At 53.2% G+C, this 13964-nt stretch overlaps 1 long non-coding RNA gene across 1 annotated transcript; it reads right to left on the reverse strand.

Moving 5' to 3' along the window:
- Positions 1-10982: 10982 nt before the first annotated feature.
- Positions 10983-11784, reverse strand: LOC131898475 (uncharacterized). The gene is made up of 2 exons (XR_009375937.1): positions 11490-11784; positions 10983-11298 (listed from the first exon to the last, which is right to left on the reverse strand). It is a non-coding gene; the product is annotated as an uncharacterized LOC131898475 (long non-coding RNA).
- Between the last annotated feature and the right edge of the window lie 2180 nt (positions 11785-13964).

Consider the following 13964-nt stretch of genomic DNA (forward strand, 5'->3'; position numbering starts at 1 on the left):
TTCAAACTATAACAGGTGCCATAGGTGAGGATCAAAGGTCAAAGGGCACACCGTTCCCACCATACCAGGCAAACATATTCTAGAAGGCGGACATACAACATGGAACCTACAGCCCCCAGAGTCATACAGGATGCTGATATGTGCCAAGGGGACACACAGGTCCCCAGAGAACAAAGACATCAGGAGGTGAAGCAAGACTGTGAAGTGGGCATATCCTCAGGACACCCATGGTCAAGACAGTACCGTGGAACACAGTGGGACAGACTGCTAAATTTTTATTTTATTATTGTATTTAAATTTTATTGGAGGTCCTAAGGCTCAAACTCGGGGCTCGTGCACGCCAGGCAAACACTCTGTTCTGTGCCCTGTCCCTAAGCTGTCACATGAAATGACCTGCAATATGAAATGACCATGCCTGGATGGTGGCCTCCAGACAGAGCCAGGGGACAGCGTGGAGAGGCCCAGAGCATGTGCGCACACACACACACACACACACACACACACACACACACACACTCACACACACACTCCTAGAGCAGAGTGCTTCTCAGTTGGAGACTGGCTTGCCTGGGTGTGGATGTGGTGCTGGGCCCCAGCAGCGTGCATTACTGACCTCTCAGGGCCAAGCTCTGCAGGTTCACCACCACACAGGTGCTCTGTGTTCTCTCTGGAGAAAGAGATGTTGGGGCTCTGGCCAGCCATCTTGTCAGTGGGGCTCCAATGATATAGGCACCATCATGAATGGCTTGTGGATACTGAATTTAACTCAGTCTCCAGCATCCAGCGTGTTCTGGGCAACCCTTGGACTCTAAATATCTGGACCACTTTGGGTTGAAAGGAGCAGGCTCAGTCAGGCCATGTCCCTTCCTCTATGGCCTCATCATCCTCTCCCAGGGTCACTATCATGGGAGTTCAGAGCAGAGGGAGCTCACCCAGGCCCCTGAACTGGCCCGGTGGGACCCTGTCCCTCCTGCTTCATTTCCACTTCCCAGTGAAGACAATGAATGGCCCAGTTTGAGCAAAGCCTTCTTCCTCCAATGAGTGGACCCACAAAACTTCCATTGGCCCAGCTTGGAATGGTCCCGGCTTCTGTTCCGATCAACAGGCTCCCGTGTCAGAGCCATACTGCATCAATATGGCGGCCCCTACTGTCACCGTGTGGATGAGGACAGCGGAGTCCATCTCCAGGCAAAGGCACAACAAACCGTAAGCAGATTACAGAATGCATGTGACACCACACTGGCCCTCCAGGAGCCCAGGGTCCCAAGAATGGCTTACTCAGACACAGATAAACCCAACCGCCTCCCAGAAAAGGGCTGGCAGGGACGTGGGCCAGAGAGGGCACCTCCAGAAACTGCTCTGGCTGCCACCCCAAAGCTGTCCCGGGTCCTGGCGAGCTAACAAATCACTACTACTATTGATGTCAGCGCCAATCCACCTGCTCCTGTCACAAGACATTACTTACTGCCAGGGAAGATAAATCCCAGGATGTAGAACATGCTAAAAATATTAATCTACAAGTGAAAATCATTTTAATTGGATTTCGCCCTTGGGGTCACATCAGGGGCCGGCTCTCAATCAGACTCGTCCAGTCAGCAAAGCGGGCCCCAGCCTTCCAAATTGAAACCGCGATCAGCTCGCAGAGGTTAATAGAAACTGTGGGAAATAAATAGGTTATCGATCGATCATAACCATCAGCTGGCTCGGCTTTCGTCCATGACCCGGCCCGCCCACTCCTAAACTCGGTTAGCATCTGATTACAGATGACTCTTACAGCGCTGTGTATTAATGAGCAGCTAATGCCCATGGAGGTGGAGACGTTCCCCTGGAGCACAGAAATACAGTGAGATCTGGTGTCCGTGTGGGGAGTCTCCATAAGGACTGAGAACTGTAAGGGATAAAGCCCAGGCCCCACATCCCTGACTCAAATCTTGTTTATTTCTTCAACACACATCTGCTGGCATGGGCTTCCAGCAGGGCATCCAGGGACAGCTCACACACCTCTCTCTAAGAATGCAGTGGCACCGAACACCTGAGCCTCAGAATTCCTGGCAAGTGCCCTATAAAGAGGTGGAGCCTTGCCTCCTCTCCATGCTGTGTGAGTCCTAGGGTGCATGCGTGCCTGCGTGCATGAGTGTGTGTGTGTGTGTGTGTGTGTGTGTGTGTGTGTGTGTGTGTGTGTTTTAGGGGCATTAACAAGCCCTTATATTTATGGCTCTATTTTATTGCTGTTACCAAATACCTCACAGGGATCGACTCAGGGGCAAAAGGATTTCTTTGGACTCTGGGCTTGCACAGCAGCTCCTGAGGGAGCCTCAGGAGGTAAACAAACCCACAAGCCCCAGGAAGCGCCACATCCATCAGGTTCCCAAGCCCTGAACCAGGTAGAGAAGCAGAAACAGCCGCTGAGGAGCAGACTCTGCTACCACCTGCTGTAACTCCCAGGAAGCGGTTGTCATGAAATTCTACCTGTGCTGGCTTTTCAGTGTCACCGCCCCTGTAAGTGACCCCAGTAAACTCGCTGGCCCCCTAAGCTGGACTTGCACACAGCGGTCTCTGTGGTCTGTCATTGATGCTGTCTGGAGTGAGTAGATCCTTGTCCACAGCTCCGTGTGAAAAGTCACATGCTGTCTTGTTGGGACACACAGGTCTGACTAGGAGGGAAGAGCCAAAACATTCGAGGACATGACAACCCCATACTCTTGTCCCGGGTCCATCAAAAAAAAGAGATAGGTGAAGTCTGGTCATCACGTACAAGGTGACCTTGATGTTTGACAATACCCACTTCAATGGGTGCTGGTTATGTGCCTATAGCATTTCCGGACCACCGGGATGGCAGTGAGGGTCTGTCTCTACTCCTCAAGCCTTCTGGAAACACCGACGCATAAGTCGTCTGGAGAACCTTCCTCAACTCAAACAGGCCCTCGCAGCACAGGCAGACGTCCTTCACTGGTCCCCGTCTTCTTGAGCTAACAGTGATTCCATGAACATGGGGAAACTGAGGCTGTGAGGAAGAGACTTGCCAAGCTCACACAGCCAGAGCATCTCAGTGAGAAAGCAAATCCAGTGTTCACCATCGACAAGGCCGTGGGGACCTCATGGAAGGACGTAGCCCTTCAAAGTGGACGGGGACAGGGAGCATGAAGTGAGACAAGGTTGATGGGCATGGCGGCACAAGCCCATGACCCCTACACTCAGGAGAGGAGGTTATCATTGCAAAACCCTGTCTCAAAAGAGATGGGGGAGCCAGCCAGCGGGGGCGCACACCTTTAATCCCAGCACTCGGGAGGCAGAGGCAGGCGGATCTCTATGAATTCGAGGCCAGCCTGGTCTACAGAGTGAGTTCCAGGATAAGCCAGGGCTGTTACAAAAAAAACAAGAGAGAGAGAGAGGAGAGAGAGAGGCAGGTGGGTCCAACCTTTCGACTCTGTGACACTGACATTGTCATCCACAAAATTCACTCTCAAGAAATGTACAATTGAGTTACCAAAATAACGTAAGATGATCTCACATTTAGTGTAAGTTTTGGTGTTGGTGTTTGGCTGCATCGGTAGCGATTCGTGAGGGCATGTGGCCTGCAGGCCGAAAGCTGGACAAGTCCGAAAGAAAAACAGAGGTGACAGACAGCCAGGTCAGAGCAGCAGGGCCACTGTGGAGGAGTCTCAGCACAGTGGTACCTGTGAGGAAGGACTGTCCCAGTGGTACCTGTCATGGTCTCCCACTGAGTCCCCTGCAGGCTTCTTCCAGGCTCCTGGACGTACTCCCATTGTGCAGCCCAGGGCTGGAGGCCCAATGCACGATGCACACATCGGCTGTGTTGTCTGAAAATGCTCTGTGGCTTCCAGACACACTTCGGGTCAAAACCACCCTCACAAAGCCTGAGTAGGCTCTGCAGGACCCAGCCTCACTTACCCCTCCCCGCAACCCTCACATCCAAAGCCTCTATGCTCTGTCTCACCAGATCCATTCCCACAGTGGGACTTGGCCTGGATGTTCCCTCTATCCATGTCCTCTACCCCCTAAAGTCTGTGTTCCTCAGCTTTCTATGACTGTAACACAATGCTCGAGCTAGCCAGTTTAAGGGGGGAGGAAGGTCTATGTGGCTCCCAGACTGGGGGTGCTTCAGTAAGAGACAACTGTCCTTAGGGCTTTGGGACTGTGGCGAGGAGATGCCTCAGGACAGGTTCTTGATGGAACAAGGGCCCAGCATCCCAGGCTATGCCCCTGCCCAGAGGCCTAAGAACTTCTCAGAAGACCTTCTCTTCAAGGTTCTTCCAACTCCCCATGGTTCCTCCCAAGCTAAGGATTGAACCGTCAACACTTGAACCTTTTTTAAATTGTATTCATTTTTTCTGAGAGGAGGCACGTATGCCACAGAGGACATGAGAATGTTAGGGACAACTTGCTGGACTTGGTCCCCTCCTCCTGCTGGGAACTGACCCCAGGTATTCGGGGCCTGACAGCAAGAGCCTTTATCTTCCTATCCACCCAACTCTACTTCGCTCCAGAGCCAAGCTCCAGGGTCACATGGCTGATGGCCCTCCACAGTCACATGCCGTCTGCTCTGAGAAGCCCCAGCCCACCCCCAGCTCCCATGTTCTTACAGCGTGACTGACCCTCCTTCCATCCATGGGTCTCACTGGCCTGAGCTACATGGCGCTCAGTCACTGATTTGGTTTGATTGCTCCCGAGGGTCTGTGCCCAGAACCCCAGACTGTCCACTGGCCCAGGAGTCCCCGGAGCACAGAGGGTGTGTCTTAGTTATATGACTGGAGCAACTCAAGAGGAAAGGGTGTGTTTGGCTCACACTTCCACATCACTGTTCATCACTGAAGGAAGTCAGGACAGAAACTCCAACAGGGCAGGAACCTGGAGACAGGAGCTGATACAGAGGCCATGGACGGGTGCTGCTTACTGGCTTGCTCCCCATGGCTTGCTCAGCCTGCTTTCTTACAGAACCCAGGACCACCAGCCCAGGGATGGCCCCACCCACCATAGGCTGGGCCCTTAACCATCAATCACTGATGAAAAAATGACCCTACAGGCTTGTGTACAGACATATTTTATAGAGACATTTTCTTAACTGAGGCTCCCTCCTCTCAGATGACTTTAGCTCATGTCAAGTTGACATAAAACCGTGCAGCACACAGCTCTTCTCCTCACGCTACAGTGTCCTGGGGGCCTCCACATGGCCAGCATGGTTAGCACTCCGTCCACATGGGGTCACTGTTGAATACAGGGAGGGTGGGACCTGCATCTCCAGAAACCAAAGCAGAGAATGGACCGGATGGGTCAGTCCAAGGGATGCTAGACACAGGACAGGGTCCCTCAGTCTTCTCCCAGGCTCCTCAGGGGACAAAGGGGATAGTGTGCAGGAGAAGCAAAGGTCTCCAGCTTCTCATGGCAGATGAAAAGATACGTGGTGTTCTTATCAACCAAATCTTTTATGTGCCAGGATTCCAGCCGGTGAGGATGCCACACAGCCACCCAGAGGAGTTGCTGAGTTAGCCGGGGACCCTGGACAGGAGGTAAGGAAAACCAGAATCAGGGAGTGAAATGACACAACCCTGTCGTGGTCACTTGGGGAGCGACAGGGAAGGTCAACCTCACCACAGAGAAGGTGGCACTGGACTGAGGGGAGACCCCCAAACCCAGCAGTAAAAAGAGCTTCCCACAGGCCACTTCACCATCTGAGAATGTAAGGCCCAGAAGTTGGAAGCAACCATCACTTGTTTTGTTCAAGGACCGGCAGCTTGGGCCGGACTCAGTGGGGACAGTTCACTCCGTCCCCGGCAGCATCGGCTGGGGTGGCTTTCCTGGAGCTGAGGACAAATGGCTCCTGTGATTGCCGAGTTGGGGCTGGCCACCAGCTGGGAGCTCTGCTTAGGGGTGAGGTCTCCTCTCCACGTGGCCTCTTCACAGCGGTTTCGGCTCCCCACAGCATGGTGGCTGTGCTCTGAGCAAGTGCGTAAGTTTTATGACCTTAACTTGGAAGCCACAGAATGTCACCTCTGCCGGTCACATGCCTATCCAGGTGCGATGGCACACACCTGTCATCCCAGGAGGTTGTGTGTTCTAGGACAGCCTGAGCCGTTAGAGTTGAAACTCTGCCTCAAAAAATAGCCACATAGTCAAGAGAGGTGTTTTATCGGTTAAGTCCACTGGACACCACGTACACCTAACAACCTGAACGCACGTGCGCATACCTACATAAACAGATAAATGTAATTTTAAAAATCAAAGAGAGTATCAAGGTCCTGTGAGAAGGGGAAAACTGCTGTAGCATTCTTCAGAAAAGACAATGTGCAGAGTGACGGAAACAGCTTGCCCATCACACCAGGAACTTCACCCCTGCGCCCTTCCCCTCACACCCATCCCATGAAGAAATGCCACTGTCACACACCATTTTACACCAGAGACTCGGAGTCTCAGCCAAGAGAAGTGGCTTGTCCGGGGCGGCACAGCACCTGAGCCCAGGCTGGACCCTGCATCTTGCTGGCCTCTGGGAGTCTCAGGCAGTTTTCCCAACACCTTGGTGCCCGGCACAGAACTGGCTCCAGGCCCCCCTCCAGGGAGCTGGTGCACAGGAGAGAGAGCGTGAAATCAGACTAGCCTGTGAGAATCTGCCGGGGACTGAGAACCTGGGAAAGCTTTGAGGCGCTCGAGGCCTGACCCCTGAGCTAGAAGGTGACGTCTGGTATGAATCAAGCAGCCTGTGTTTCTGGGAAAGTGTCCCAGCCATCCTGCACATCCAAGGCCTGATGTCCTGGGCCTGCTGCCTCCAGTACATTCCACAGATTCCAAGGTTTCTGCGAAGGAAGATTTCCCACGACGAGATCTCTTATGTGAAGATAAGGAAGCTGGGTCTGTGCTCTGGTACCCACCAGCGTCCTTGTCCCCTGGGCAGGTGGGTCTGTTCACCTGCTGATGGGCACCACTAGGGACTGGGTCACTAACAGGCCACCTAACTGTGGCTTCACAGGTGATCCCAGCCGGACAGGCTCAGAGACGGACAACCCAAGATGGCACGCTGGCTTGATCGGTGATGTAGTCCTGGCACCCATCTGATCCTCAGGCCCTCCCACCATCCTGCTCGGTTCTGTTGCCAAGAAAAAAATCTGCCCAGGGCCAAAAGAAAACTAAGGCCTGGCAATTCCCTGCCTGCGAGCCGCAGACACCCTCTGACCCTCGTGTCCTCTGACAGGGACACGCTTTGTTCCCATTTTATAGATGACTCAGTCCCACAGCTTGAGATGTCCCTGTGTCTGGGCCCCCGCTGTGTGCAGAACTCCCTGAGTCCAGGACTCTCCAGTCACCCGCACTCCATTCCATCAGGACCACCCCGTGAAGGAGACGCCACAGTCCTTCCTCAGAGGCTCAGCCAGGTGACGTGGCTTGTCCAGGGTGGCACAGAACCTAAACCCAGGACAAGCATCCTGCAGGTCTCCAGGGATCTCAGGCAGGGCTCGGCATCCTTTTCTGCTATACTGTGGTGACCAGGGCAGGACTGGCCTGTGACGACAGGGCCCTGGCACAGGGTGAGAGGCTGAAATCAAAGACCCAAGCAACCAGCTTGGATTGGTCCCAGGGCGAAGCACCTTCCCAGAGAAGGAAGAGAGGAGATAGGGGCAGCACAGCGGCCACCGGGCTCATCTTCATGGCCGTTGGTCTAGGAGGGTGGGGTGTGTGTGTGTGTGTGTGTGTGTGTGGTGGTGTATGTGTGGGAATGTGTGTGTGTTGCTGTGTGTGTGTGTGTGTGTGTGTGGTGGTGTATGTGTGGGAATGTGTGTGTGTTGGTGTGTGTGTGTGTGGTGGTGTATGTGTGGGAATGTGTGTGTGTGGGTGTGGGTGTGGTATGTGTGTGCATGTGTGTGCGTGTGTGTGTGTGTGTGTGTGCGTGTGTGTGTGTTGGGGGTGTGCGTGCGCGCGCGCGCGCGTGCACGCATGCATGCGTGCATGCGTGTGTGTGTGTGTGTGTGTGTGTGTGTGGTGTATGTGTGGGAATGTGTGTGTGTTGGTGTGTGTGTGTGTGTGGTGTGTGTGCATGTGTGTGTGTGTTGGTGTTTGTGTGGGAATGGGTATGTGTTGGGGTGTGTGCGTGTGTGCGCGTGTGTGTGTGTGTGTGTGTGTGTGTGTGTGTGTGGTGTATGTGTGGGAATGTGTGTGTGTGTGTGTGTGGTGGTGTATGTGTGGGAATGTGTGTGTGTGTGTGTGGTGGTGGTGTATGTGTGGGAATGTGTGTGTGTTGGTGTGTGTGTGTGTGTGCGCATGCGTGCGTGTGTGTGTGTGTGTGTGTGTGTGTGTGTGGTGTATTGTGGGAATGTGTGTGTGTGTGGTGTGTGGTGGTGTATGTGTGGGAATGTGTGTGTTGGTGTGTGGGTGTGGTATGTGTGTGCATGTGTGTGCGTGTGTGTGCGCGCGCGCATGTGCGTGTGTGTGTGTGTGTGTGTGTGTGTGCATGTGTGTGTGTGTTGGTGTATGTGTGGGAATGTGTGTGTGTTGGGGTGTGTGTGCGCGCGCGCGCGTGTGTGTGTGTGTGTGTGTGTGTGTGTGTGTGTGTGAAGCCCTCTACTACAGAAGCACAGCCCCAGTGCAGCCTCAAACTCAATGAGAACACAGGCTCCGCATTTGGGTTGCATTCACCCCATGTGTGTGGCAGCCATCTTGAAGGCGCTTTCCAATCCTCCTGCTGTGTGCCGCTGGGTAAGTTTCTTGCCTTCTCTGAACATCAGCAGTATTGCCCCCTCACACACACACACACCCTAGGCAATAGGGCCAGGGAAAGTCTGAAGGCAGTGTGCTCTTCAATCAGGAAGCCCCAACCATTGAGCCTGAGCCTGGCATCCACGAAGCACTAGCTATGAGTACTGACCACTTGTCAACCCAGTGGGAGATGGCCACAGGCCTGGGGATGGGGAGAGAGAGTCTTGGCTGCAGGCACAGCCCCAGCGTCGGTGGGGTCGTGGGAGACTTTGAGCATCCGGGGAAAAGGTCGGGGGAAACCAGTGTTATTAAAGTAGAAGGACCCCTGCCAAGAGCAGTCTGTCAGCACGGAGCCTAGAAACACTGTGCCCATTTTGCAGAGGAAAAACCTGAGGTTCATGGAGGGCAGTTGCCAGCTTTAGATTCTTCTGTTTCTGTCTTCAGCTGCACATACTCTAGCCTCTGGCTCCCTCAGCCATGCCAGACTCCACTCAAATCCCTCACATCCCAGGACCCCACACCTGCCCCCATTAGAGCAGCCCCAAAGGCCACTGGGAGAGGATCCAGTCCAAACCCAGTGGGAAAGGGGGCAGAGGATTTGGTGTGATGCTGCCATCTGCTGGCCACTTTTTTAAAAAGATTTATTTATTTATTAGGCATGCAGTGTTCTGCCTGCATGTACGCCTGCAGGCCAGAAGAGGGCACCAGATCTCATTACAGATGGTTGTGAGCCACCATGTGGTTGCTGGGAATTGAACTCAGGACCTCTGGAAGAGCACCCAGTGCTCTTAACCTCTGAGCCATCCCTCCAGCCCCATGCTGGTCATTTCTACAACTGCGGTCTCCGCTGGGCCAGGTGTACCCAGCGTTTGACACTGGAAGGGACTGAGCAGGGTCGGAGACCAGAGACTCCCCAGCAGGTCACTCAGTGAAGAGGCCCACAGAAACATTCACCATCTCCACACTGATCATGCTCTGCTTTGGAAAACAGTGGCTTTCGTGAAGCATGGCTTTATGATAACTTGTGAGAAGCCTTTTATTACTGTCACCCCATGTCACTTTCCCATCTACATCTCGTTTAAAGCATCTCACTCGGGACTGTGAGCCCCACAAAGGTGCTGCCTGTGTCCTGTGAGCCCATCACCCCGGTTAATACAGGCCAGCAGTCAGCCACACGGGTGAGGTCTGTGAGAAGGTGGCCGGTTGAGCCCTGGGCACGTGATAGTGCTGAGTAGGAAGGGGGTGTGGGACCCAAACATCTGTCTTAGTGTCGTTCTGACAAAATACCCCGACAGAAAACAACCTGAGTGAGAAAAGGGTGGTTCCTCCTACGGTTACAGCCCATCACCGAGAGGAAGAAGTGAGAAGGAACGGGTCACGTGACCCACGGTCGCAAGCAGAGAGAGGTCAATGCATGCACTACTGTTCTATCACGTCTCCGCTCTCACTCAATTCAGGCTCCAAACACAGAGCGTCGTGCCGCCCGCTTTGAGGCTGGACCTTCCCACGTCAGTTAATGGGATCGGGACCGTCACCCCAGGCTCACCCACAGGCCAGCCTGATCTAGACAACCCCTCGGTGAGACTCTCTTCCCAGGTGACCCTGCACGGTGTCTCACTGACAAAGCTGACCTTCACATCAGAGACCCAGCGAGAGGGATCCCACCTGACCAGACGGAGAGCTGTGGGGGCACTGGGTGTGTCTGTTACCTGAGGGACCCACTGGACTCATGGTGTGAATGTGTGGTGTGAACACATGGTGTGAACACATGGTGTGAAGTGTGTGGTGTGAACACATGGTGTGAACACATGGCGTGAACACACTGTCGGAAGGCTGGGACTTCACTCCTGCCCTGGTGGGTGACCTGGAACTGCGCCAGCCTTGCCTCTTCCTGTAGCTGCCCTGCTCTGCTTCCTGTCCACCGTGAGGTGAAGACCTCACCACGCATGCTGGCCGCCAGGATGGTCTACCCAAGCAGCCAACGGGTAACATAGTGAAGCCTCTGAAACATGAGCCAAACCAGTGCCTCCGTCCTCCCTGTGGTTTCTGCCGGGCATCTTGTCACCATGAGGGAAAAGAGCAATGGCCACAGGTGGGTCTCCCAAGCAGACTGTCTTCGGTGGTGAGCTGAGAGCCTTGTGGGCCAGGTGGAAGAGAGCCTTAGTCCGGCAAAGAAAGGCCTTCAGAGAAAACAGGCAGGTGCTGGAGGGTCCCAGAAAGGTCACCTTGAGACCCCAGCAGTCAGTCAGTATTGGCGAAATTATTAAGGCCACTCCACGTAGTTAAAAGGGAGGTTTATTTTGTGGGGTAACTCACAAATGAAGGGATAGACTACAGGTTCTGGGGAAGACATAGCACAGTCCGGCGGTGTTCTCTGGAGAACTCTGCTCGGTCTACCTCCAGCGTTCAGGGTCTGGGAATCAAGAGAAGGTGGCACATCCCAATCTCAGGTCTTCAGGGTCCTCTCTCGGCCCCGCCTTGTAGGCATGACAGTTACTGAAGCCTCAATGGGAGTTGGAACTTCCAGACCAATGCTGGAATGGCTACCCACTACAGGTCAGTGTCCAGGTCACAGAAGCACTCCGTGCACAGCTCCTGCGTGGACAGAGAGAGGCGGTGAGATGTCCGTGGAGAGTCACGAGTGGAGCAGAAGAAGCCACGGTCTATCCAGGTGTCTCTGGGAAAACCAAGAGCACGAGGCTTCAGAGATTCCCTCAAGGGACATACAGCTTGGCAGAAGGCCCGGAAGCCCAGGAATGGAGACAGGAGAAGGCTCCTGGGATCACCTGGCAGGTTCGTGGCAGATTAGAACCACACATGGGACCCACGTTCTGGGCCGAGGAAGTTTCAGGAGGTGCTGGGCGTGCCGTGTAGATGATCATACACCCATGTGTGCATCTGGCTGTGGTACTCAGACTCTGCCAACACTGCAGATGGAGTTCCCCAAAACCACTGGCCTCTCTCCCTTCTCTATGCTCACCAAGTGTATGCCACGCTCCCTGACTCTCGGCATCACCAACCCTGAGAACCCCAGCACTCCTAATCATGCCTCGAGCACCGATGCATGGATCAGCCCTCCGATCTCAGTACAGGCTAGACTTCTTCTGGTGCCCCCAGCCCTATCTACATCCACATATTCCCTGTCTCCCCAGGACTTCACGATGCATCTTGAAGGAACCACCCTAAATGCTGGGATCTGTGGCAGCTGCTTCCTCTCAGCCTCTTCCAGGAAGCCCTGCTTCCTGTTCCGTCCACTCTACCACCTGGTGGGTCACAGTAGGAGCTCAGCTCAGCTCAGCAAGAACCCTGGGAGACCTTCACATCACCCATACTGGTGAGAGTGTGGTCCCCATTGCACAAAGCAAATGGCAGCTCAGAAAGAGTCAACTTTCCTCCAGTCACAGCACGGAACTGGCCATGCCCAGATTCATACTGGTTCCTCTGGAGAATCCACCCAAACTCTGATTCCAAAGTTCTAAAAAAAACAAAACACATAAGAAGACTCACTCTAGTTGCCTAGAACATTGTTCTGAAAAAGAACCTAAAGAGACATCTAAGTTCCCAGAGAGAAATAGGTGATCAACTAGTAATGTCTGTCACTGGTGCTGCCGAGAGAGAAACAGTACTGTGTGTCAGATATTCATCATCCTTCACAGCCATACACTGAGCACCTTTTTCCTCTTCCATGAAGGAGGTTACATGTCACAAGATTACAGGGGGAAAGAGAGAGAGAGAGAGAGAGAGAGAGAGAGAGAGAGAGAGAGAGAGAGAGAGAGTTGAATCTCTGGAAAGCCCCATTCTGGACACAGAAGGAGCTATAAGAAAGAAAGAAAGAAAGAAAGAAAGAAAGAAAGAGAGAGAGAGAGAGAGAGAGAGAGAGAGAGAGAGAGAGAGAGAGAAAGAAAATTACCAATTTCCAATAGTGGTGAAGGCAGCACATTTAATACCACGAAGTTCTCCACTTAAAATGGTGAAGATGGTCAAACTCATGTGTGTACTTCACAGTCAACCACACAAACGCTCTGGCTGTGGTAGAGCGCTCACCTGTAATCGGCCACTGCAGAACCTGAGGCAGGAAGTTAGGTTTGAAGCCTCTCTGGTGAGACTATCTCCAAAACACGTGTGTGTGTGTGTGTGTGTGTGTGTGTGTGTGTGTGTGTCTGTGTGTCTGTGTGTGTGTGTGTGTGGTGTGTTTGAGGTGTGTGTCTATGTGTGTGTGTATGTGTGTGTGTGGTATGTTTGAGGTGTGTGTATGTGTGTGGTATGTCTGTGTGTCTGTGTGGTGTGTGTGTGTGTGTATGTGTGTGTGTGTATATGTGTGTGTATGTGTGTGTGGTGTGTTTGAGGTGTGTGTCTGTGTGTGTGTGTGTGTGGTGTGTTTGAGGTGTGTGTCTGTGTGTGTGTGTGTGTGTGTGTGTGTGTGTGTGTGTCTGGGGGGGGGCGGTGTTTGGGGTGTGTACATGGGTAGGGTGCACACACACATTCAACCTCAGATATCACGCCTCCATCTCATGTTCTGAGACAGAGCTTCTCGCCGGCTGAAGCTCACCGACTAGTCCATGCTGGCTGGTCAGTGAGGTCCAGCAGTCTCTGCCTCCCCTGTGCTGGGATGACAGGCACACAGCACAGCCAGCTTCTTCATGTGGGTGCTGAGATCCGAACTCAGGTCCTCACGGTTCTATTTTATATCCTGAGAGAGGCAGGGGGAGGGGGGTGGATGGTACCCCAGGATGTGCAGAGTTCAGAGGACAACCTCTCAGGAACCCATTTTCTCCTTCTGCTGTGGATTTTAGTAATTAAACTCACCACCAGGCTTGCATAGCCCTTCCGCCTGCTCAGCTGTGTTACCCAGACAGCTGTGTTTAGTTGGTCAGTTCTGTCACTTGGTTGTTTGTTGGGGGTTTTGTTTTTTTGTTTTGTTTGCTTGGTTAGTTTTTGTTTTGGTTTGGTTTGGGTCTTTTGAGACAGGGTCTCTCTGTGTAATAGACTTGGCTACTCAATTTGTAGACCAGGCTGCCCTCAAATTCAGAGAGCTCCACTTGCCTCTGCCTCCCAAGTGCTGGGATTAAAAGTGTGAACCACCACACCCGGCTCCAAAGGTTTGTTGTTTGTTTGTTTGTTTTTGTTTTGTTGATTTTTTTGAAACAGGGTTTCTCTGTGTAGCTTTGGAGCCTTTCCTGAAACTCATTCTGTAGACCAGGCTGGCCTCGAACTCACAGAGACCCACCTGGCTCTGCCTCCCGAGTGCTGGGATTAAAGGA

This window comes from Peromyscus eremicus, chromosome 23 (assembly GCF_949786415.1).
Source record: "Peromyscus eremicus chromosome 23, PerEre_H2_v1, whole genome shotgun sequence".
In the NCBI taxonomy this organism is placed as follows: Eukaryota; Metazoa; Chordata; class Mammalia; order Rodentia; family Cricetidae; genus Peromyscus; species Peromyscus eremicus.